General features: G+C 34.3%; 2 long non-coding RNA genes across 5 annotated transcripts; both read right to left on the bottom strand.

Moving 5' to 3' along the window:
* Positions 1-886: 886 nt before the first annotated feature.
* Positions 887-15,915, bottom strand: LOC107843961. Of its 4 annotated transcripts, none has more exons than XR_007047614.1 (8): positions 15,663-15,915; positions 15,233-15,347; positions 14,199-14,263; positions 4,564-4,641; positions 2,908-4,028; positions 2,683-2,792; positions 1,410-1,992; positions 887-1,324 (listed from the first exon to the last, which is right to left on the bottom strand). It is a non-coding gene; the product is annotated as an uncharacterized LOC107843961 (long non-coding RNA). The 4 variants fall into 4 exon arrangements; XR_007047619.1 differs by having other exon boundaries at positions 2,683-3,166; positions 3,924-4,028; XR_001666530.2 differs by having other exon boundaries at positions 2,683-4,028.
* Positions 15,916-20,926: 5,011 nt separating this feature from the next.
* Positions 20,927-26,507, bottom strand: LOC124888757. Its single transcript, XR_007047608.1, has 2 exons — positions 21,814-26,507; positions 20,927-21,299 (listed from the first exon to the last, which is right to left on the bottom strand). It is a non-coding gene; the product is annotated as an uncharacterized LOC124888757 (long non-coding RNA).
* Positions 26,508-26,835: the final 328 nt, after the last annotated feature.

Here is a 26,835-nt window from a genome sequence, read left to right as displayed (position 1 = left end):
TGAAATAAACCACGTACAAATCAAAATAAATTTGGGAAGAATTTAATTCTTGGAAAAATTTAATATATTTATTTTGAAGAATTAAATTTTAGGAAAAAGGGTAAAAGACAGTTTTGTCTAAAGCGGATTCTTTTAATGAAGGGCAAAAAGTTCAATTCACTTTTCAAAGGGCCTTCAGGCTTTTAATATATTATAGATATACACGTATAATAAAAAAATGCAGGTTATTAGTTTTGCCTATACTCTTGAAAAATATTTATTTGATTTTTTTTAAAACAGTGTAGAATGTGTGTTGATAGATTGAAATAAATATGATTCTTCTTTTGTGTACAATTGAATTATGTATACGTTAAAGCTATGAAAAATTTATGTATGAAAATATAAATATTTATTGATTTCTTAATTGATTTGCATTGAATTTAAATTCTATGTATAGGCGACCATATACACTTTTACACCCTGAAAGCAATATAAGGTGCAAATTACGTAACTAATTGTATGTATGTTATGCAACATACAAAACACAATTATGTATATTTTTTAGCAAACATAACCATTTAAAAGACTTTAACTTAACTATGTATAGTTTCTAAAATACATATACACTTATGAATATAAATTTTATGTATAGGTGATCATATACACGTTTACACCCCGTAAGAATTATATAGGATCGATAACTTTATATAAAAAAAATATTAAGAATTGTTGTACAGCAGTTATGTGTTTAATGTTTAAGCTATGCCATTATTTTTGCAAATTTAAATATATATATATATATATATATATATATATATATATATATATATATATATATATATATGTATGTATGTTATTATACGCAAAATTCAATATGTAATGTACAAGACACAATAATCATGCAAATAATTTTTTCCTCATCGTTCAAACATATCTTTGTTTGAAACATCAAATTCAACATTCCTAACAAATTCATAGAAAAAAAGGTCTCCATCATATTCATCTCTAAAAATAAATTCTTTGTATTCTGCCGTTCAAAACATCTAAAGTAGTTTAACATTCAACATTCCTAACAAATTCATAGAAAAAGTCTTCACTATTTCATCACTAAGACTACTCAATGCTAACTATTCCACTTTCATCAGAAAATGGTATAGTTTTTGTCCTTGGTCTTGGAGGGTCATTATTTTCACTAATATAACCTTTCTTTGCTTTTCGAATACCGTAATTCCAAAGGAGTGACGCGTATCACATTCGATGGTATTCTGCTTCAAAACCAACAGAAGACACGTCCATTCCTTCACTTAGGTATTCTGCATACCCAGCAATAAAGACTCTATAATTCCTGAAAGGCATAAAAAACCTTAGATGTTATTTCGTATAACACATGTACAATAATAGTTCACAAAAAAAAATGGAAGTATACTTACACGCTGTCACATTATTGTTGCATAATGTTTTGTACATACTCAACCTCGAAGGGATGTTGATTCACAAACTGTGTCTTTTGACTCATCTTATCCCTATATGCTTCAAGATTTGCCCAATTTGTACGAGATGTTTTTTAAAAATATCCGTTGTAAGACAAGTAAGTTGGCAACACCACAACCAACTTGTGGATCTCAATAATGGATTCCATATTTCTTAGATTGGACAGTGAGTCATAGACGCATATGCTTCTATCCTTTAAGGCAATAACAGCTAACACCCAATGAAACTTTTTATTGCAATTGACGGGAATATACACCTCATCAACTAGGTGCCATGGCAACCCAGCTGGCATGCAATATCCCTTGATTATGTTTGTTATTGCCTCTTCATTTTGGGCCACAACTATAGACTGAGCATAATTCCATGGTGTAGAAAGTACTGTATCTATATCACCGTGATAATATCTATAGTATGTCTTCCAATGTAGTTTTTGAAAAAATAATTTGTTGTTGTGAATCTGTATTCTTGATCTTCCCTTAATTTTGATTTCTTTCTCAAGTGATAGAATATCACATCAATATGCTACAAATTGAAAAATAAAGAATAGCATTATGTCATAGATCATCATGTATGTAATATACAGGTCATGCAGATTAAAAAAGAATTTGAACATACATCGCAATAAGCATGCATATACATATAATATGTAGAAATATAGCAATTAAATAAAAATAGTGCATCTTTTCACACTGACAAATTGTGAACATATTTATATGTTTGTAATAAGTTATGTGAGAAGAAAATATAACACATAACTATTAAGGGTAATGTACATAACCCGAGTGATCTGACATTTATAAAATTGGTACTGCATATACAAAGCAATGCTCTAATATGCATAGGTATCAAAACATTATCATTTGAACATACATGTCAACTAGAAAAATATACATAAAATAAGGCAGACATATAGCAAATACAAAAATGTATTGTAATTTGCAATTAGGTATATATATATATATATATATATATATATATATATATACTGTGAACTGTAGGCATGCATAAGATTTCCAGGTAGGCAACTATTTAAATTCTGTTAATTCACATACATAACAGGCATACATATATGTAACTGTTACGTGCAAAAAAAAAATCATTCTACAACTGACTCTTTCGAAAAACTTAACAAAATTTTGTATATGTAAGTCTCATGATCTTAGTGATATGAATGTAAATATGAAAGATTATAAAATTAAAAAGTTTAAATACCTCATCATTCCAACATGAATTCATTTGAGACATCAAGAAAAATCAATTCTTTGATCATGCATGAGCAACAACAAAATCGATATCTTGAGCTCCAAGAGCAGAGGCTTTTGCTTTGTAGTGATCATCATTCATTTTTATATATATAAAAAAATTTTGTTAGTACGAAAAAAATAGTAGTATACTCCTATTGACAAAAATTTCCACTTTACTAATGATAAAACTTACTTTTTAGCATGAAACTTCAATATACCTTCCTTAATCCACTGTTTGTACTGTTTAATTACACCCCTTGGCATATAGCCAGATATTAGAAAACCATCAAATGCGAATTTCTATTTCATTTCTTCGGTTTGATCCTCAATGACTTTTGAACCAGAAGCAAATTCTGTCAAGTATGATGACTTTAAAACTTTGGATTCAGTCCTGGTTCTCTTAGCAGGGGTTTTTATAGCTTTATGAGCTGCAACAACTGCATCAAAAAAATCTGGAGGAAATTGACTATCAGATATAGGGTGTTGAGTCACGATTTCTTTTGACGGGGGAGCGACTTCTAGAGGTAGTTCATTCACCGGTGCTGCAAGACCTTCTAATATGGCATCTAACTCATCTTGAGCAGATTTAGGAAGTGTACTTGAGTAATCATCTTAACATTAAATATTATGTTTTTAGTGTTAGTTTTGGTTAAAAGCATTAGTAAAAGTAGTGTCATATGTGAAAAATTAGACACGTAATTTAAAAAAATGATTTTATGAGTTTACCCACTGATCTTTATGGATATGCACCGTATTAGATGTTCCAACATTAACATTATTAGGTTTCTTATTTTCCACAGCTTTGACGAGAGCATCGAATGTGGCAGTTCTAATATCCGCACTACCTCCTTCAATATTCTTGAATAGATAACATAAAACATATATAAAAGTAAGTCATCTTATTGTTTTAATTCTTATTGTTTTAATTGTAAGCATTAAAATATGAGATTTTTAACATATTTGACCTATATATGAAAAAAATGACTTCATGTATTTACCATATGATCTTTATGGATATTCACGGTACTAGATGTTCCAATATTAGGGTTATTCGATTTTTGATTTTCCACAGATTCGACAAGAGCATCTAATGTGACAGTTTCAATATTCTCACTACATCCTTCAATATCCTTGTAGAGATAACATAAAACATATACATAACTAAGTTTATTGTTTTAATTGAAAGCATTAAAATATGAGATGTGTAACCTCAGATTGTTGATGTATAGGACTGCGGTTCCAATCAAAATAAACATCCTCCATTGTAGCATCACCAGACTCAATGCCTATTGATTTATCAGTGTTGCCGATAACCTACAAATAAAAAATGTGAATTGCATTGTTTAATAAAGCCGTCAAATTTTTTATGTGTTGCATATGTATAATATAATAATATACATATAACATATCACCTACATATTGTAATGCTAATAGAACTGACAGACACGCCATTCAATTTGCATCACAATCTCAACTCAAAAAAATCATAACATTAAAGAATTAAAGGTAAATTAATATCTGTAACAATCTATGTCTAACTATTATGTCACGCCCCAAAATGATAATGACGGACAAGAACCGTATACACCTACCTCACACGTACTCTATGACGTACACAAGATTAAGAGATAATGGTGAGCAGGATATCCAATAAGATTTGTATATATGCATGAGGAAGTTACGTTATCAAAAATTGTACAATGCAAAATTGCATGATGTCTATGAAGCCTCTAGTCATTTGACACACTATACTACAAGCGACTAGTTGCTTAGGGCCCAACATACCCAACTAGAGTCCTGTACATATAATAAAAATACTAGACTGACTCCAGAAAGAGATGGAGCTCACCAAAATATCAGCTGAAAGCGGCAACATGGCCTAATGTGGACGTCTGCTATCCTAAGGATCTGGGGCTGCATAAGAAAACTATGGTTCCCCAAGAACATTAATACATAAATAACATGTACTGGTATGAAAGCAGACATAATAACAGTTGGACAAGTACAGAAACTCATATGAGTCAAATATTGAAGTGAAATGTATGAGACAACAGTAACACGTATAAGATATGAACTAGTAACCTATGCACCAGTCTTACTAGCATCTTATGTAATGTTTAGAAAGGCGTTCATTATAATATAGGTCCTGTAATTTGCCTAGATGATGTATTCATCCTATAAGTAGTACAAATGATCACAAAATAGCTTACCGAAGGCAATCTGAGGCAAGTATAAAGCATATATTGCTCAAATGCTTGTTGCTATGATTCCATATGTATAACTCTAATTGCAATCTATAACCAAGTACGCCCCCACCCAGGAGCTCACTATGAGGGTCTGCCCGTAGGCCATATATGCCATATGTTGGCTCGAGTCAGGGGAAACCAATACACGACGTTCCAGCTGACTTCAAATACAAATGATGCCACAAAGGCGAGTATGTCCAATGGTTGAGCTCACTATAGTGGTCTGGTCTCGATCTTGTGCACAGAATCACAAGCGATATGCCAAGCCAAACCTATATACCCTCTTATCGTTAATGTTTATTAGATAATGCCTTGAAGGCCTATGACATGTGAGTTATGATAATGATTGTCTAGCTAACATATACAAGTGCAACTATACTATTACTATTTACTTTTACTCCTAACTTGTGATATACGTATATATATTGTGGCCTAAGGGGTTAAAGTATAGAAACTTATGATAATATGGAAGTATCATGAAAATTTAACACAAAGAGGGAAAGATAGATACTTATAAGCTTGATGGTAGAACGAGGGAATGATTTGCAAGGCAATATAGACAGTCCACTTTCATTTTTCATGAGGATTATAATAACATCAAATGGGAAGGAACATAAGACGTAGGGTGGTGCCTTAGCGGCAAAGGAAGGTTTAGCTTTACATACCTTAATGCTTTATTAACTACGATAGTAATTCGAGCCTCAAATAATTCAACCCACGATATTGAAGCTTTTATCCTTCCAACCACTAGCACCTACTATCCTATACGCAATTCACTAGCTACAAGAATAACATATATGTCAATCAATAATCCATAGGAACATTTAATAACTTATTCCTCTAGTATTTACTTATGCCCAAAATTAATTGAATTCCTTAACAAGAATCTGGAATGAATTCTAACTTTCTCAGCTTATGTAATTCAATACTAAATTCACCCAATTGATAGAAATTCCTAAAAACTCCTCTTTTATTAAATTTCTCATTTTTGTTTTATTTTTTACGAACTCAATTCAAGGAGTAGTGCGAAGAAATTAAACATCACCAAATACATATCTATAATCATATCCAAAAGTAGGATAAGGAATTTACCTCTTGGAGTTTAAATTTCTAACTAGAGATTATTTAAACTAATTCTTGAGATCCTTTGGAGTTGCAACAAAATTCCCTAGCTCATATGCTCCTTAAGGCTATGGGGATCCTATCTCTGATATTCTTTTTCTTTATTTCAATAACTTTCCTTTTTTTTCTTTGATGTCACAAATGGAAAGAAAACAGAAGAGAAAGTGACGGGTTGCTTTTGTTCCTGGAATTGCTTCCAGTGAACTCCTTTTCCCTTTTTATATCTTAACCCTATTTTGAGGGAATTATAATAAAAAAGTAAATAAATAAAAGAAAAGATGGTCCCCACCTACCTTATTGTTAATAATAACCATAGAAAATATATATGGGGAATATCATTTAATTATTTTAACACCCAATACTGAGATAGATGATTGTATATGCACCACCCTTCATAACCTTGATCTTATGGCTTTTATAATATTAACTTAGATTCAAAAAATTTTGAGGTGTAACAACCTCCCCCACTTAGGATCATTCGCCCTTGAATGATGCTTGAAGATTACTCTCCAACCCACCACAATCCAAGACTTTTACTAGATCATTTAACTAACTTCGGTCTCACTTTATCCCATCATAAGGCCTTAAAATTTTACTAACTCTTCAAATATCCAAAAATTTCACTAGAGTTTCCTTTATAAATAGGACTATCGGGTACTTGTTAGCTAACCAAAATACGTTCCAATACGCTTCACAGAGTTTCACAACACATATAATACTCAACAGATAATACATGAGGCTCTGCTTGGCCTTAAACTAAAAAACAAGAGTACACGAGGCTCCTCTTGGCCTTAAACACCATTAAAAGTCATAACCAACCATGTAACTTACCTTATACTCTGCATCTACATGTTGTTTCCATATAAATCTCAAGATTTATAGGCACAAATCATGTACCTAAACATATCAGGATAGAATCAGATATCAACAGAACAAAATATAGTAGAAACTAATGGTCATATAAAGGGACAAGTAGTTCAAGAACCTTCTAGTAGTTTTGGAACAAATAAAGATATTTAGTTTTCATATCCACTTTTCTTTTCAGGTGGCTTCTTCTACATTCTGGTTTCTCCAAAAGAACCTTTAAAAGGAGCCATGTCAATGCTGGAGTGAAAGGAGCCATGTCAATGCTGGAGTGAAAGGAGCCATGTCAATGCTGGAGTGATAACTATTAGTGTATGCAAATTCTATTAAAGGCAAATGATCACCCCAATTACCTTTAAAATCAAGTACGCATGTTCTCAATATGTCTTCGAGCGTCTGGATGGTGCGCTCAGCTTGGCCATCTATTTGTGGATGAAATGCAGTACTAAGGTTCACCTGCGTACCCAAGCTCCTATGGAAGATTTCCAAACCTGAGCTTTAAATGGATAACCTCTATCTAAAATAATGGACATCGGGGTCCCATGTAGGTGAGCAATCTCTTTTACATATAGCTTGGCATAATCTTCAGCCGAGCTGGTAGATTGAACAAGATGAAAATGAGTTGATTTCGTAAACCAATCAACTATTACCCAAATAGAGTCATACTTCCGATAATAAAAAGATAAGCCTAAAACGAAGTCCATATTAATAGCATCCCATTTCCACATAGGAATACTAAAGGTTTGAGCTAGGCCACCGGGTTTTTGATATTCCACTTTCACTTGCTGACAATTAGAGCACTGTGCCACATATTTTGCTATGTCTTTCTTCATGTCGTTCCACCAGTAGATCTCTTTAAGATCATGATACATTTTTGTAGAGACGGGATGAATTGAATAACGAGAGCAATGTGCCTCAGCCATAATCTATTGTCGCAACCCATCTACATCAGGCACACATAATCTACCTCGACACCTCAAGGTGCCATCACCTGCTAGTTCAAATGTCGTGATTCGATATTGTTGAATTCCCTTTTTGTATTGGATCAATAAAGGGTCATCATAATGCTTCTATTTAACCAATGCCACAAGTGACGACTCAGCTATATTGAGTACCACAACGCCACCATCTTCAAAACCATAAGGCGAATGCCAATATTGGCCAATTTGTGAACATCTCTTGCTACTTTCCACTGAACAAGTAATAGGTGTGCTAGACTGCCCATGTATAGTCGACTAATAGCATCAGCTACAATTTATCTTTACCAGGATGATAGAGAATATTGACATCATAATCCTTTAGTAATTCTAGCTATCTCCTTTGCCTTAAGTTCAGCTCTTTCTACTTGAATAGATATTGAAGACTTATGATCAGTATAGATATCAACATGCAGTCCATATAAATAATGGTGCCACATTTTAAGCGCAAAAACTACAACTGCAAGCTCTAATTCATGAGTGGGATAATTCTGTTCATGCTTCTTTAATTGTCGAGAAGCATACTGTAATACCCCGCATTTTTGGGCTAGTCTTTGAACTGTCGTTCCTACGTGTATAAGCTATAGTCTAAATGATTCCCATGAAAATATGAGTTTGATGATATTTATCCTCATGTTTGATTTGCTTTTGAGGTGAAAAATGTTCATAAGAATCACTTAGAACAAAGTTGAGCTTAGAGCCTTTGATTCGTCCAAAGTTTGGTATTCAATTCTACAAGGGTATACTTTAAACATGTATAAATTTTTATATACAAATAATTTTGAGGCTTAATACCCATCAAATTGTAGATAATTGAATTAGCTTTCCAACGATACCAATTTTGCCTAAATCCGATACCCGAGCGAAAAGTTATAGCATTTTTTGTGTGAGGCAGTAAGACGACGCGATAGCAATGCGAAGCATCGGCCAACACGTTATGAAAATGTTTCACACTCTAATTCAGTTTCTAAAGGGTCTAGGGGCACTTTGGTCACTTTCCTTCACCCAAGTCCTCCCATAACACTTAATTTCAACTCCCAAAAGCATTATACACATTCTTATTCATCTTTTTCTCTCCAAGAAAACCCTAGGCCCCCTCAAGAACACCGAGAACTTCATCAAATTTTCTTCAAGACAATCAATAAATTAAGGTTCATCTATCCAAGAAATTCAAAACTTCATTACAATATCTTCAAGATAAACAAGAATTTGAGTTCTTAAGTTCAAGAATTCCAAGAAAAGTTTTCAAGAACATCCCCAAGGTTTCCAAGTCAAGTTCTCTACATCAAATAAAACCTATTAAGGTGTATGGGATTTATGAACAAGGATACCCTTTCATCCTTGTGCCCAAAACTTGTTTTTAATTTAAGATTTCATGAATTTCATATTAGGGTTCATACCCAAATTATATTGTTTTGAGTTTATGAATTTATAAATGCTTTAAGTATTGAAGTGCATATTTATCTTACCTACTTATGATTTGAATTGAAGATTTATATCATGAATTGCACTTTCTTCTTATGAATCGATATTGCTGAATGATTTCAAGAATGACATTTAGCATGAAGGTTTGTTGTGAATTGTCATTAGCTTAAGCATGAATTTTAAGCCCACAGTCCAAGCGTTGAGATTTTAAGAATATCATGCTCTTAAGTCTTATTTGGTAATCCATATCAAGAATGTGTTTGAGATTTCAAGAAGACTATAGTCTTAAGTTGCTTTTGATAATTGTTTACCAAGATTTTGAGAAAATAAAATGATCTTTTGATCCTAAGCTAGGATAAGGAATCCACATTGTTCATATAGTTTGATATTTAAAGAAAGAGAAGCATTTTTGTTTTCATTTTAAAACCTTGTGCTATTTTAAGGTGGATTTCTTAAAGTTCTGAGCGATAAGTATGGGAGTAGTATTTAGCACCGAGTTGGGGATGATTCCAAGGTCTCATTCCCCAGAACTATGAGCCATCGTAGGTTTAAGCGCCCATAGTGGGCTAAGTCAGTGATCACTCTTAGCTAGGTTCTATTCCGATGGCAAGGGTAGAACAAATCTACCAACGTGGGTATGAGATGTTGGACTCCATAACAGCTCATATGGTTTATGTCGGTTAGAAGAAATTCCCACTAGAAAGAGTAAAGATACAACTTTTAGAACTAAGTGTTATAGCTCACGAGATTTATACAGTATGTTTTATCATTCATGATTTATGATTTTCAGTTTTCAGTTATTCAAGCCAAAGTGAGTCATTTACACTTAGCATGCATTCTTTTACCAGTTTATATAAACATTGAGATATTGTTTTTCTTATCTATTCACCCCCACATGATCAGTACATTCCAAAAGTACTGATCCACATATATGTCTATATGTTACATTATCTTATAATGTAGGTACGAGTTGTAGTGTGCATATCATATTCAGACAGCTTGTAACTTTCAGTTAGCAGGTGGTGAGTCCTTTCGATTCAAGGGCTCAAGTCAGTCATATTTTGAGTAGTATTTTTTTTTCTTTATTCAGTCGTATTGATTTGGGATAGCTGGGGGTCATGTCCCGGCTACCTATAGTCAGTACTAGTAGAGGCTTCGTAGATAGTCAGTAGAGTTAATGTATTGGATTTCAGTTTTGGTTTTGTATAAAGCAGAGTTGTAATAATTTAATAGTTTGTTTTGAAGATGTTCAGCTAAATATTTATCCTCCGCTTATTTCATTTCGAACTTATGTATTTGTTTCAATTGCTTATGAGTTATGCAAGTACAAGGGTTAGCTTAGGATCACTTATGGTCCTCAGCACCGTGTGACAACTCGGGGGTAGTCTCGGGTCGTTACACATACTCTATAAATCTTCCATGTTGCATTAGGACGCAACCCAAGACAACACCTGAAGCATCACTGTACACCACATATCCTTCGGTGCCCTCTGGCAAGGCTCATATTGGCACAGTAGTCAACCTATGTCTTAACTCTTGAAAACTTTTTTCACAAACATCTAACCACTGGTACTTAACTGGTTTCTATGTCAATTTGGTCAATGAGGCAGAAATAGAGGAAAATCCCTCTACAAATCTCCTATAATAACCAGATAGCCCCAAGAAACTGCATACCTCAGTAGGATTAGTTGGTCGAGGCCAATTTTTCACAGCTTCTATCTTCTAAAAATCTACTCTGATGCCTTCCCCAGACACCGCATGACTAAGAAAGGCTATCGAGGTCAACCAAAACTCACACTTAGAGAACTTAGCATACAACTAGTGCTCTCTAAGTGTCTATAATACTGTCCTCAAATGATCTGCATGCTCCACTTCACTACGTAAATATATCAAAATATCATCTATAAATACAATCACATACATGTTAAGAAAAGGTTTGAAAATCCTGTTCATCATGTCCATGAAAGCTGCCAAAGCATTCGTTAGTCCAAATAACATGACAAGAAACTCAAAGTTCCCATATCTTGTTCGAAAGGCTGTTTTGGGAATATCTGCTTTATAAATTCTTAACTGGTGATAACCGGACCTCAAATAGATCTTTTAAAAGTATTTATATCCCTGCAATTGATCGAATAAATCATCTATTTGGGGGAGAGTGTACTTATTCTTTATTGTCATTTTGTTCAGCTGCCTGTAATCTATACACATTCACAATGTGCCATCCTTTTTGCGTACAAAAAGTACTGGTGCACCCCAAGGTGATATACTAGGTTGAATGAAGCCTTAATCAAGTAAGTCTTTTAGCTTTCTTAATTCTGCAGGTGCTATTCTCCAAGGTGGAATTGATATCGGTCGGGTATCGGGATCTATATCAATACCAAAATCGATCTTTCTGACGGGAGGTTATCTAGGAAGTTCATCAGGAAACACATCTAAGTACTCATTCACCACTGGTACAGATTCTAGAGTTGGTACCTTCTTTTCGACCTCAATGTCTTTCACTTGGACTAGGTGATATAAACACCCCTTTGCGATAAGTTTTTGTGCTTTAAGAAAGAAAATAAACCTCTCTCTGAGCATCATATAATCACCCTCCACTCTAAGAATGGCTTTCCTGGGAAGTGGAAATAGGCTATTTTGGCTTGACAATCAACTGTAGCATAACAAGAGGATAACCAATCCATGCCCATAATAACATCAAAGTCGACCATTTTAATTTCAATCAGATTAGCCAATGTAGCACGACCACATACTATCACCAAACAATCATAATATACCTGTATAGCTATAATAGATCTCCTACTAGAATCAATACTGCAAATGGTTCACATAAAAACTCCGGCTCTATTCCAAACTTCTTAGCAACAAATGGGATAACATATGACAAGGTAGATCTTGGGTCTATCAAGGCATATACGCCATGTGAAAAAATGATTAAGGTACCTATGACTACATCTGGATATGCCTCTGAATCTTGCTGACCAATTAGTGCATACATATGGTTTAGACCAGTGCTCAAATCGGGCCCTCTATCTACTGGTGCCTGAGGACCACGAGAAGTAGTAGGCACTGATGAAGATGAAGCTGATGCAAAACCTGTAGGCTATGATCAATCACCTCTACCTTTACCACTGAGATGCTGACCCTCTATACTATACCAATAATATGCATTTGAACCATGCTGATACTCCTCTTTATGTGGTCTGCCACACTTCCTGCATGTAGGTTGAGGTGGTAACCCTCGACTAGCACCCCTATGAGGTCATAAATTTGGTGCTCTAGAAGTCTAACTCTACTCATACCTGTGCCTCAAGAACTGACTCGGAGCATTAGATGTGGAGCGCATAGCTGACTGGGTCTGCCTAGCTAGCCCTCTACTAGTGGAAGCTCCACTGTTTCCCTGATACTAGTTGGCCGTCGTAGCCCTTTTACTTTGCCCCCTCTTGTTATCTACCTCACAATTACATTGATCCTCCTCCAACTGCTAAGCGCGTGCCATGATTCTTACTATATCCAAATTTTTATTCATAGCAATAACAGAAATAAGGACCTTCTAGGGACCCACGAGGCCATTCACAAAGCGATGAATCTATTTTTCTTGTGTGCTAACCACCTCAGGAGCATATTATGACAATTGTGTAAACCGCAAACAATACTCCTTGACACTAATATTACCCTACTTTAAGGATAGAAATTCATCCACCTTTCTCTCTCTGAGCTCTAATGGCATTAAATGATCCATGGAGGCTTTTGCAAATTCTGTCCAGATAGCTGGAAGAGCTTCTTGACCTCTCGAGGCAACCCATGTATTATACCAATTAATAATATCGTTTAGTAGATGGGCGGCTAATTCAACTGCATCTGTATTCGATACCTACATCACCTTACAAATTCTATAAGCCTCATCAATGAATTGTTGAGAGTCCTCTACAAGCTTAGAACCTGTGAATTCTGGTGTATTCATACGAAGGAAATCTTTGATCTTAGATTCAGCTATCCCTCTCTGTGTAGCAATAGGTACTCCCACATTCTATCTCTGGGCCTGAGCAACGACCAACTGTGAAAGTAACTATATTGCTCCCTTAAGATTTGGGTCTGAGGCACTTGGTGGCGGGATAGGAACTACCATTGGAACAACGGGAGGTGCAGAAGCCCCTGTAGGTCCTTCCGTTCCGAGCATTTGAGAACCTGAAGGTATAAAACCCAACAAACTTTCTTGAGTCCTATTTAGATCCAGTAATACGGGAGATTACCAGTAGTGGTTGCCTCCCGAGTAGTGCTAGTAGTGGCCTGCTGGGCTACTTTATCCTTTTCTGTAGCAGACATGGTTTGTAGCACAACTAAGTAGAATAGGAGTCAGAAGTAACTTTCTATGACTTAACCCTATTGTAAGATCTAGATTAAAAATGAAGGTCAAATTTCTAATTATCCATGTAGTTCCTTAATTATTAATGTGGCGCGCAACACATCAATAAGTAAGGTCCTACTAGAAATGATTTCATAGACTCCCTGGGACAAGTGAACCTAGTCTTTGATACCAAGTTTGTCACGCCCCAAAATGATAATAACGGACAAGAACCGTATACACCTATCTTACATGCACTCTATGACGTATGCAAGATTAAAGGATAATGATGAGCAGGATATCCAATAAGAGTTGTATATATGCATGAGGAGGTTACGTTATCAAAAACTGTACAATACAAAATTGCATGATGTCTATGAAGCCTCTAGTCAGTTTAACACACTGTACTAAAAGTAACTAGTTGCTTAAGGCCCGACATACCCAACTAGAGTCCTGTACACATAATCAAAATCCTAGACTGGCTCCAGAAAGAAATAGAACTCACCAAAATATTAGTTGAAAGCGGCAATAGGGCATAATGTGGACGTCTGCTATCCTGAGGATCTGAGCCTGCATCAATATAATGTAGTGCCCCCAGAACATAAGTACATAAACAACATGTACTGGTATGAAAGCAGACAGAATAACAGTTGGACAAGTACATAAACTCATATGAGTCAAATATTGAAGTAAAAATGTATGAGCCAACAGTAACACGAATAAGATATGAACTAGTAAACTATGCACCGGTCTTACTAGCATATTGTGTAATGTTTAGAAAGGCGTTCATTATAATATAGGGCCTGTAATTTGCCTAGGTGATGTATTCATCCTATAAGTAGTACAAATGATCATAAAATAGCTTACCGAAGGCAATCTGAGGCAAGTATAAAGCATATGTTGCTCAAATACTTGTTGCTATGATTCCATATATATAACCATAATTGCAATCTGTAACCAAGTACGCCCCACCCAGGAGCTCACTATAAAGGTATGCCCACAGGCCATATATGCCATATGTTGGCTCAGGTCATGAGAAACCAATACACGACGTTCTAGCTGCCTTCAAATACAAATGATGCCACAAAGGCGAGTACGTCCAATGGTTGAGCTCACTGTAGTGGTCTGATCTCGATCTTGTGCACAGAATCACGTCGAGCGATATGCCAACCCAAACCTATGTACCCTCATGTCGTTAATATTTATCAGATAATGCCTTGAAGGCCTATGACATGTGAGTTACGATAATGATCGTCTAGCTAACATATACAAGTGCAACTATACTGTTACTATTTAGTTTTACTCCTAACTTGTGATATACGTATATATATTGTGGATTAAGGACTTCAAGTATAGAAACTTATGATAATATGGAAGTATCATGAAAATTTAACACAAAGAGGGAAAGATAGATACTTATAAGCTTGATGATAGAACGAGGGAATGATATGCAAGGCAATATAGAGAGTCCCCTAATGGGAAAGAACGTAAGACGTAGGGTGGTGCCTTAGCGGCGAAGGAAGGTTTAGCTTTACATACCTTAATGCTTTATTAACTACGATAGTAATTTGAGCCTCAAATAATTTAACCCGCGATATTGAAGCCTTTATCCTTCCAACCACTAGCAGCTTCTATTCGATACGCAATTCACTAGCTATAAGAATAACATATATGTCAATCAATAATCCATAGGAGCATTTAGTAACTTATTCCTCTAATCTTTACTTATGCCCAAAATTAATTGAATTCCCTAACAAGAATCTGGAATGAATTCTAACTTTCTCAGCTTATGCAATTCAATACTAAATTCACTCAATTGATAGAAATCCCTAAAAACTCCTCTTTTATTAAATTTCCCAGTTTCCTTTTTTTTTTTTTCAAGAACTCAATTCAAAGAGTAGTGCAAAGAAATTAAACATCACCAAATACATATCTATAATCATATCCAAAAATAGGATAAGAAATTTACCTCTTGGAGTTCAAATTTCCAACTAGAGATTGTTTAAACTAATTCTTGAGATACTTTGGAGTAGCCACAAAATTTCCTAGCTCATATGCTCCTTAAGGCTACGGGGATCCCTTCTCCGATGTCTTTTTTCTTTCTTTCAATAACTTTACTTTTTATTTCTTTTGATGTCACAAATGGAAAGGAAATAAAAGAAAAAGTGATAGGTTGCTTTTGTTCCTGGAATTGCTTTCAGTGAACTCCTTTCCCCTTTTTATATCTTAACCCTATTTTGAGGGAATTATAATAAAAAAGTAAATAAATAAAAGAAAAGATGGTCCCCACCTACCTTATTTTTAATAATAATCATAGAAAATATATAAGGGGAATATAATTTAATTATTTTAACATCCACTACTTAGATAGATAATTATATATGCACCACCCTTCATAACCTTGATCTTATGGTTTTTATAATATTAATTTATATTCAAAAAAATTTTAGGTGTAACATATTATTTATGAAAAAATACCTTTTTTCCTTTGTTTTTCAAGCTTGTGACGATAGTAATCTCTTCAACGTCGTCTATAGATGGTACATTTTCTGTTTTGAAAACTCCTACTTCCTGATGCCGTTAAAATTAGTATGGTATATGGTTATGAATAATTTTGATAATATCAATCTATGATAAGTAAAATGTTTATTTATAAAAAAAAATACCCCTTTTTCTTTGTCTTCAACATTTGGCATGATATTCATCTCATTAACTTGCTCTTGTGATGGTTTATCTCCAATGTTGAACCTTTCAAATCATGATTCTTTTGATTTTATTATAGAAGATATGTAAGATTAAATTTGAAAACATCAATTTGGACTAAAATAATAGGCAGAAATAACCTTAATTTGATTCCAATTTATATTTATTTTGACTGCTCCCTTTTCTACCGGAAGGTTTGATTCTTCACCGTCCTTATATAATAACACAAACACTGATGGCATCCAAAATAAGATTATTGTTTTTTAATATGAAATGAAATATTTTATCTAAAGATATTCAATAATGTACTTTTGGGAAAAATTAGTTATCACACAGTTATGTATATCCTCTAACACAGGTAATACAGTTGGAGCATGTTATCTAATATACATATTAGTGTTATGTGTATATGTTACAATATACACATCTAATTGTATTTGTGTAGTGTAATATACATAACACAGTTATGTATATTCTCTAACATACATAACATATTGTTAACTAACATACATAACTAACATACATAACACTGTTATGTACGTTAACTAACATACATAACATAAGTCACTGTTGTTATGTAAATATACATGACATTTTCATGTATTATATATAATATACATAACACATTGTATGTATATTGTATAACATAAGTTAATCATTTATGTACATTATAAAACATGCATAAAAAATAACAAAAAATATATAAGACAGTTATAATTCAAAAAATATATAAATACACGAATATAAATAACAAAGAAATACAAATTCATTAATTATATAATGTAAATCAAATTTAGTTTACCTTTTCATTTTTTTGTTTGTTGTGTTTCAACATTTGCATGAGTTCAGCGTGTTGTTTACCTATTTTGTCATTTGAGTCTTCATGTTGTTTAACAATTAGATCATGAAGAAAGTTAAATTTTTCGTCAACCTGCATAATCAATGACTGTAAACATGTTAATATTTTGTAAAAGTATTTTATAGTGTTCACCATATGAATAAACTTACATAAGAATGTAAAGATAATTTTATCTTGTCCCATTTTTCATCAAAATTGTCCTGATGAATAGACTTGCTGGATGATGATGGAGTTGTCTTTGCGACATGAACACGCTCTAAATCAGAAGGTGGTATTTTTTTAGTTGGCACAGTTCTTCTTGAAATAGTAGATGGTGTTTTCTCGTGATCTTGCTCCTCGACAGTTTCAGCATCAAAACGAACTGTCCTACGCCTCTTAGTAGGTTGGCTGATGCATCTGTAATCAAACCTGTCTTCTTAAGAATTTCTGTAGGTGGAACTGTACTAAAATCCTTAAAACCTTGTATGTAGAGGTTCGAATGTGAATGTATATCGACAACATGTCTTTTACCAGTACGATCGACAACAGTTTCACGTGAAAATGCAGATTCAACATTGTTTAATTCAAAGCCCTCAGTCATTGGCAATCAAGTCTTTGCACTTCTTCACGAGTTGTCCGTAAATTGTTGTGTATAAATTGTTGAGCAATAAAAAATGGCAACATTAACACTCTGTTAAAGTCAGTGCTTTGAAATATAAACATAAACTCGAAATAATATAGTACATGCTTACCTTGCTGAACATACTACACATAAATTTCTCGTACTTTACTTTGATTTCAACCATCTTTCAGTTAAAAATACGTGAAATTACATTTTCCACCCGCTCAGCAATATTACTGTCTACCTCTGAACAACATTCATACATCCAAACATTCAGCACATGAGGCATTCCCCCCCATCGAGTATAGTTATTTCTCAACCAAAAATTTTGTCTCCGTGTTGCAAGAAGCTTTTGAAATGAACTCTTCCCCCATGAAAATTGTTCATACCTACTATTCTCAACCATCACAAAATCTGATCTGCTAATAGTCGCATCACATATTTGTGAATGCAGAAAAGTGTGGATGAAGTAAAGTATTGACATGTTCAAAGCATCAATATTATTGTCAAAATTTTTCAACTTGAATCATTGTATAAAAAGACACCTTTTAAGCAAATTTTTTGAAGCTGGAAAATACTTCGCCACTAATACGAACTTTGATGATTTGGTATAAATGTGTTTCTCGATGTTCCCTGTACATTTAAGTCCAGATATAATGCAAACTCAATAATAGAAAACTTGAGAATGGTTCCCTGCACGTAAACGTGAATTTCCTCCAGGTTGTCTTGCTCTATCTCAAGCATAAGTAAGCATTTGAATATTTGACCCTGATAATTAACTGCGGCATGTCTAGAAATGAACCAAAAATTATTTGACGGAACAGATTTAGAACTTCTTCATCAAGATAATTCTTTATGGTTGCTCCAAAATTTCGGTTGCAATAACTACCGAAATGCAATGGATGTGCGGGGATATTTTTTATTTTATATTTCCTACCCTATTGAAAATGAAACAAGACATCATATGTGAGCATATGTTTTCAATACATATACAACACTTATGTATATTAATAACAAATACATAAAAAAATAAAGTGTGTGAACTATAGATTCAATAACACATCTAACAACATATCACAACTGATGTATATATTAACATATACATAGATGATGTCCATTGCCTCAATTTCTCATAGCAAAATTGAGAACATATACATAGAAAAACAGATGTAATGAACTAGACATCTCACTAAAAGTTTAAAATCATATGGTAGTTTTTGTATATGTAAGTCATATACACATGAAATGTCTAGTGACTCAAACTAACATAACAAAACATATTACCAAACATAACTTATGTATATTTACTGAATAAAGTATGTGCAATACATACATATTAATGTACAAATACCCATTAATCATTTATGTATATGAACTATATAGATAATTGTAGTTCAAACAAACACATCAGCACATATGTATATGCCTAATATATATAAAGATTTGTTTTGTATTTGCGCATGCAACTTCTGAGAGAAATTCAAACTCATTAAAAAAATCATAATCTATATAACAACTAACAACCATTCCATATTAATTAACAGATTTAAAACCTTATATTACTGAAAAAAAAAAAAACTCAAAATAAAATAAAAAAAATCAAAATTGAAAAAATCATAAATACCTTTGGAAGACGTGGACGTGCAATATCATCTTTTTTGAATTTTCTTGAGGATTCTCCAATTGATTTTTTTTACTTTCCAGTATCAACTTTTTTCGATTTTCCAGCAACAACCGTTTTAATCTTTTTCATCTTGTTGGGGTCGTTACGATATTTAAATCTGTTTTCATGAATCTTAGGTTCCTCGTAATCAAAAACTCCAGGAATGAACCCAACTACGAAATTTGTTTGTTCATTATGCTCTACCTGAGTTAAACCTAAACTAAAAGGAGAATCATCCATTTACTAAGAAAAAAGGAGAATCCAGATATAACAACTAAAATTTGGTAAAGTAGAAACCCAAAAAATTACTTAATCAGAACATACAACAAAAAGTTCAATCGAAAATCTCCAAAATCGGTTAACTAAAGATAGAAGAAAAATTACTAACCTCAAATCTTAAAAATCATAATGATAAAAGGAGATTAAGTTAAAATTGAATGCTATCAGTTGAATTCAAAGACGACTGATTTCAAAATGGTAACGTTCCCTTAACTGAAGCCTTTTTATAGGAGAAAAGGCGGTGAAAATAAGAGGAAAGAAAGAGGAGTACTTTTGTATATGTAGTTTTAGATAGAGAAACATAAAAGATGAGATTTTTATAGTATTTTTAGGGAGTTGGGATTTTTTGTAATATTGAAAATATAAGTTGTGTATTTTTATAATTTTTAGTTATTTTTATATGGACTGCAAATATCTTAGCTCAATCTCATCTAATTACAGGCTTGATCGGATCAACTCAATAGACCTAACCCATGTTGATGGCTCCAGATGTAGCACTTATATGCCTATTATAGAGGATCAATTTTTTGGTTATTTAAATATTTTAATTTTAACGTGTATAATGACTCATTTACTAGAATTTGTATTTAATGTGCCTAGAAATATTTAAAACAAAATTGATATTATTAAAAAAGAAATTGGTAAACTGAACCAGAAAAAGCAAAAATAGCTGTTTTTGTTTCGTTTTTTATAAATCCGAACCAAACTCACCATGAACATCCAACTTAGTCATGAATTCACCCATTTGACACCCCTTTGAGCACTATTGGACTAATTTTAATTTGATTTATGGATAATTACACAAATCTCCACTAAGATATTGACGTTGTTACATATGCCTAGTTTGTCGTTTTAAATACTACTCCTTCCATCTCAATTTATGTGATATAATGTTTGAATACGTATCAAGTTTAAAGATGAAAGAACAATTTTTGAAATTTGTGGTTTAAAACAAACGGCATAATTGCAACTTCTCCAAATATATTGACCATTTTCAAACTCCAACCCCAGATCAGGATAATCAACCGCCCCTGGTCGTCGACCAACCCCCAGCCGCCGGTCCATCGAATCAGCCCCCACAGGTGGTCCCCTATCCGTATCAACTGGATGAAGTGATTCGGCGGGGGGGGGGGGGGGGGGGGGGGGGGGGGGGGGTGATTCCGTTCAGTCTATCCAGCAAAGGCTCCTAGCCAAATACTCCTATACTCCCCCTCTCGGGATCATGTACCTGACCAGGTTTGATTCACACTCCACGTTCTGAGAAAGATTTATCATCCAAAAAGAGGAAAAAACGAATCATGTCTAAAGAAATGCGTTGAGAAAAGGCAGATGTATAAAACCTTTCAACGAGATAGTGCCTTTTCAACTCTCTCAAAATGGAATCTATTCCAAACAACGCTTTCAATCCGCCGAAATGGAAGGCTTTCACTTATGGAACGTAAATTCAAGGGATACTCGTCGAGTGGACCCAAATAGAAAGCTCCTTCTTTACTTTTCTTCTCTGGAGTCAATTCAATAAACGCAAGCCAAGTCAGTCCTTAACGGTGATGATAGCGGGAAGAAACATGGATGTACTAGAACCAATATATCATTATCTTATGGATATTTTAGTTCTAATGCTCTAACTGAGAGTTATCATTGTTTAGTAGCTTTAGTTCTGTATAATGGAACAATATTGAATCAAATTACAAAGACCATATTGAGAAAAAGATATATACTTTCCAGATAAAATGAAAATATGATTGATGTCACTAAAAAGAACAATATTTCCAATTTCTGATCACGCGATGTGATATGTAGTAATGGAGATATGAAGGGGAGGAAAATTTGGAAATAGGGTTCATTGAAACGCTTGTTTCTTCCATATTTTGCACCCCAGTGCACTGGGAAATATGCTAAGATAGCAGCTGGTTTACCATCAGATTCTTGACGAAGGGGCTACTATGGAAGAAATCTGCAAAATTCTGTACATAAATTTAATGATTGAGAAAGAAAGTAGACAAGTTATTACCCACCTGTTCTGCAAATTCTGTTAAGCAGACAATGGTCATTTGCAGTTTCAACTGTATAAGCTTTTGTTTGAGTATAACACCGTATGAGGATGTCATCAAGCTACGACAGGTACCATGGTGCAACACGATGCTTAGAAGTTATAACATTCAGTACCTCAGACAAACAGCAGGTTTAGTATAACATTCAGTACCTCAGACAAACAGCAGGTTTAGTACATACTCTCCTTCCACATATACCAGCAGCTATCATCAATAAGAGCAATTCATTTCATTGACAAGACAAATGTGATCCTCGTTACGAAATGAGTCGAATCATGAAGGCACATACATTGAAAATGAAAATGAATTAGCCAGTAAAAACTCAAAACAAAAATGAAAGATTTCGGAGAAACTGTCAACTAAACCGGGAGAGACAAAAGGAACAAGCTCAAGTAATTCAGGCAGAAGGCGGCAAATAAACAGGTAACCAAAAGTCAAATCACTCAATCTCAAGTTGAACAATATTCAAATAAGAAAATTCTTGAACCCCTTTCCTGCAAAGATGGTGGTAAAGAGAAACATATTAGAAAGATTATCCATACAAAGATGGGAGAGGACGACTTACATGTCTACAAATTACTCAAAATAAGTGAAACCACAGAATTCACAAAATATAGACTTTGTTTCCATATTGACGTTTTCATTAAAATAAATGGAAGTAATAAGCGAGAATGGAAAAATCCTCTATCATACCAAAACTGAATTCAGTTTCTCATGTGAAGGTTGATACAAGACTAAGTGTGTATCAAGAGATTCAAGCCAACACAAGAGCAACAAGATGAACAACAAGGTGCTAGTGAATCGAAATAGGCCACTCACGGCTCCACTAGACTTTAGATTTAGTTTTTGAACAAGAAAAGAGATGAACACAAGAACAACAATGCTAGTGAATCGAAAGAGCCCCACACGGCTTCACTAGACTTCAAAGACCAACAATAATACAACGATAACAAAAGAGATGAATAGATAGTTTGACATATAATATTCAAGAATCTAAGAACCCTAACCACATGTAAGGACCCTAAGATTAATGAATGTTAACACCAAACTCTTACTTGGACCAAGAGGAATTCAAAGAACCCCAAGATCCTAGTTTCTAGCCAAGATACAACACAAGTATCACTCTACTTGTGAGTTTCGGTTTTGGCTTCTCCAAAATGGAAGAGAGAAGTCAAAATATTACTGGTGTTTGTAGTCACCAATATCATGAATGAACTAAAGAGGATTGGCCCTAACACATGGCTTATATAGTCAATTATAAAGGAGGGACAAAAGACCAAGACACCCTTGGCATTAAGCGAACGGGTTTGGGTTGCTTTGGTAGGCCTCTTCACACTTTAATAAGTATAGGCCCTTAGATGGGCTCACAAGGGCCTCACACACGGCCAAGGATGTGAACAAGGCTTAGAGTCGTTGCAACTCATGTGCTTGGCTTCGTGTGAAAGGTCTCGAGCTAGGAATTCCCGTATCAAAGGTCCTCCTTTTTTTTCCATTCCCAATAATGTTACAATACAAAAAGAAACCAAATACTTCCAAAAAGGCGAAAAGGAGATTTCCATCCAAAACAGCAAAAGAAATCTACAAAAACGAAAAAGAGAGTGCTTTACAGCAAACCTGCCTTCATGTTAACATGAACTAATAGTTCTACCAGAAATCACCACAACAACATGAACCCTCCACAAAATGATGAAAACAATTCCGATCCCTCACAATGATTTTGCGTCCTGTGATTTTTGAAATGAGCTTTGTGACAGCATGACAATCTGGATAAACACGTAGATTCTTGACAATCTTGATTGAATCTCCTACCTGTGTACTAATTAGCCCATAAGCAATGGTTAATCTTTCACTATGAACTGCAAGTGATTGCTGCTTCTCAACATCCCCAATATTATGCAAGACTATATCAGTCTGTGGCAAGTAACCATGAGCGTCGAGCCACTTGTTCATCTCCTCAAGCATTATGTAGATTTCTTTGCTTTTGGGATGCTTCATATCACCCGCAAGGAACTCATGCACTTTATTATTTACCTCAATGGAGCTACAGCCAGGTTCCTTGTCAAACCCCGCCTCTCTTCATCAATGCCCTCACCTTTGCCACCCCATCCCAATCACCAGAAGCGGCATATATATTGGATAGCAGAACATAACTTCCTGGAGTAGCAAGATCCTGTTCGACTAGGAACTCCATAATTTTCTCCGCTAGCCTTATGTCACGATGAATCCTACAAGTAGTCAGTAGCGTAAAGAAGGCCTTGATAGAAAAGGTGGATAAATTACAGAAACATGAGTTTTTGACTCTTTCGCGAAGCAAACAACGTATTTCCATTCCTTTTAACTAGACAAAAAAAACTTAAAAGTTTTTTGTTCAGGTTCTCTAAAACATTTTCTTCATTCTTGAGACACGCTAGATCCCTTTTAAATAATTCGTCAGAGGAAAGAGTTTTTGTTGTTAAAGAACTGCACGACTCGACATAGCGTTGCTTAGGCAAGATAAAAGTGATGCACCCTTGGGATGAAATTGTACCCACCGTTGTTTGAAAGAGACCGCGAATCAATGAACCTCCCAACTCCACAAATAACTCCTTGTTGATACGATTTTGGATAGCAACTTCCAAGAACAAATAATTCATCCCCAACAAAAACAAACATTACGTGTATCTACGGTTCATTCAATCGCTTCTATCCAGCCTAAGTAACGCTATGTCGAGTCGTGGGAGCACATTAACCACTTTAACAACAAAAACTCTTCCTCCGACGAATTGTTTAGAATGAACCTAGTGTGTCTCGAGGATGAAGAAAACATTTTTAGGAAACTTTGGACAGAAAGCTTTGAGATTTTTTGTCTACTTAAAAGGGAGGGAAATACGATGTTTTCTTCTTCGCGAAAGGGTCAAAAGACTCACGTAATTTTCTGCAATTTATCCACCTTCCCTATTAGGGCCTTCTTTACAGATTGCTAGTCCAGCCCAGTGCCAAAAATAAAAAGACCCATCATCCAACTGATCTCTCTCGAACCAATCACACTCAACAATTCAACAACATCATACAAGTGGAGTCTGAAAAGGATAGAGTGTAGGCAGACCTTGTCCCTACTTCATAGGAGTAGGGAGGCTGTTTTCGGAGTACCTTCAGCTGAGTACAACAAATCAAAGTAGGTATGAAACAGGAAAAAAAGAAACATAACAACTAATAAGGGATTAGTAACAACCACGATAGTGGATAACCTAAACACAATAAACAAAACATGATATAGAAATCAAAAGCAAGACACACGAGAATAAAGATAATACTACAATAGGCACCACCAAGACTAAATCCCTCTAAAAGCAAGAGAACACACTCCTACCTACTAACCTTCTACCCAAATACACGATACCTCCACACTCTCCTATCTAAGGTCATGTTCTCGATAACTTGAAGTTGCGCCAAGTCTCGTCTAATCACCTCTCCCCAAACTTCCCATTGAATTACAAAACATTGTCTTCCATTAAAAATCGTATTAAGTGTCCCTTCAAATCCTTAGACTAAGAAAATATACACGAGAATTTTCAGCCTCAAATCCAAAATTTACAGCTAGACTACTCTATTGTGTTTTTCCAATCAATTCCATTAGTACCTCAACATACTATTATGACATGTATTAGAGATGGAAATACCATATTACAACACATAATCTCTATCCAAAAACCTGCTCAGATAGAACCACCAGTTTACCTCGTCCAAGTTTCGATAACTTCATTGCAAATTACGATAAAGTAACTATTTTTGGAGGTTTTCATAAATGAAATCAACCTTCAATGAACCGAGCTTTAGAATTCATATCCATGACATTGAGATGAAAATATCACATTTTAAGTTACAAGAAGACAACTGCGTAAGTGGAAATCCGCAACAATATGGTAAAGGGTGATTTACTTCCTATCCAATAACAAAATTACAAAAGTAAACAAGGTTTTCTTAGGTCAATATACACCCCTTAAGAAAAAACATTCAAGGACATAAATTAATAACTACTTTCCACTATTACCCTTTAGAATTCTAAAACTCTCAAACACAATCTAACAAAAAAATTCTAAATTTGCATAAAATAGAAATTTTCAGTTAAAAGGTTGAATAATATGCTGCAAGAGAATCAAAATCCACACACACACGCACACAAAAAGAAAAGCAAATCAATCAACAAAAAATTACATGATAAGCACAAGTGATGCATCAAAGTTTGCAGATAAAATTCAGCATAGCAGAAAATATACATGTATATACGAGCTTAACTGTTGTATGGTGAATATGTAAAAGGAAATTAGGTGGAGGAGGAACTGTTAAAGAGTCGGCCTTTCAAGGGTTTTTGCGGCGGTTTTGTCAACGAACGCGTCTCGGCCGGATTGACTAACCTAACCAAACCTTAAGGAGGCTTTTCCATGTGAGCAACAACCTGTTATTCAATTACCTTACCAAGGGAAAGAAACATGACTGGCTTGAATTCACTAATGAGCCCATTTGGGCAGAGGAGACATTCTCAACTGGCAAAGACCGTTTTAACGTTTGGTGGCACGTTGTTTGGGACTTGAATTGTCTAACGGAGTACTGAAACTGAACAGTTCAGCGCATTAAGTGTATTTTTCTTTTTAAAAAACCTCTTAAAACATCTTTAAAATTCTGAATCAGTCCGACATGAAAAAAAGTTTGAATGAGCTAAATAATTATTTTCTCAAAAATTTCAAATTTTATTATTTTTTCTAAATACGCTGTTCTCCCACCTCTCTTCACACTTCTTTTCACATTGCTCTCTCTTTTCATGTTTCTCTCTCTTCCTCTTCCTCTTCACATTATTTTCCTTCTCTTTCAGTATGATTTACCAAAATTATTTATAAATATTTTTATTATCAATTTAAGCTTGCTGCTTAATATTCATGCTCTACTCCAGAAGATATAATTAAATCTTCAATTAAAATCATGTTTAATTTTTTTAATTCATTACGTATA

Source organism: Capsicum annuum, chromosome 1 (assembly GCF_002878395.1).
Source record: "Capsicum annuum cultivar UCD-10X-F1 chromosome 1, UCD10Xv1.1, whole genome shotgun sequence".
NCBI lineage: Eukaryota > Viridiplantae > Streptophyta > Magnoliopsida > Solanales > Solanaceae > Capsicum > Capsicum annuum.
The sequence above is the reverse complement of the archived record's forward strand: the minus strand, read 5'-3'. Positions and strand labels throughout refer to the sequence as shown.